Genomic DNA, 396 nt, shown 5'->3' on the forward strand with positions numbered 1-396 from the left:
CTATCGATATCGGCTTTGAGCTGACCGAAGCTCCTCCACGACCTGTTCGTAGAAATCGATCTGCCCTTGCAAGAACGTGTGCATCATTTCGCGGTAGTCGCGCACCCGTTCCTGCTGAAAATGGGTGATCTCGGCTAACGTGGCGTAGGTGACAACGTCGGTCCTCCGATTGATATCAACGTAGTCCTCGGCTGACACCTTGCCTTCGTCTCGCTGCCGTTGGTAATCCCGACGCTTCGTCAAGAAGGTTCGATGGATATTGATTATGTCAGGCCATGAGCTGAGAATTCCTCGGTACTCGAAGAGTGTGTCCGCCATGTCCTCCCAATTGTGCCGTAGGTTTCCTTCGTACAATTTACCTATCCTATCATATGTCTCCCCGGTGTCACGTATAGA

The 396-nt window shown here is 51.8% G+C and overlaps 1 pseudogene; it reads right to left on the reverse strand.

Annotated features, from left to right (window-relative positions):
* LOC108863728 (sorting nexin-33 pseudogene) lies at positions 1 to 318 on the reverse strand (annotated as a pseudogene).
* Between the last annotated feature and the right edge of the window lie 78 nt (positions 319 to 396).

This window comes from Galendromus occidentalis, unplaced genomic scaffold (genome assembly GCF_000255335.2).
Source record: "Galendromus occidentalis unplaced genomic scaffold, Mocc_1.1 scf7180000076787, whole genome shotgun sequence".
In the NCBI taxonomy this organism is placed as follows: domain Eukaryota; kingdom Metazoa; phylum Arthropoda; class Arachnida; order Mesostigmata; family Phytoseiidae; genus Galendromus; species Galendromus occidentalis.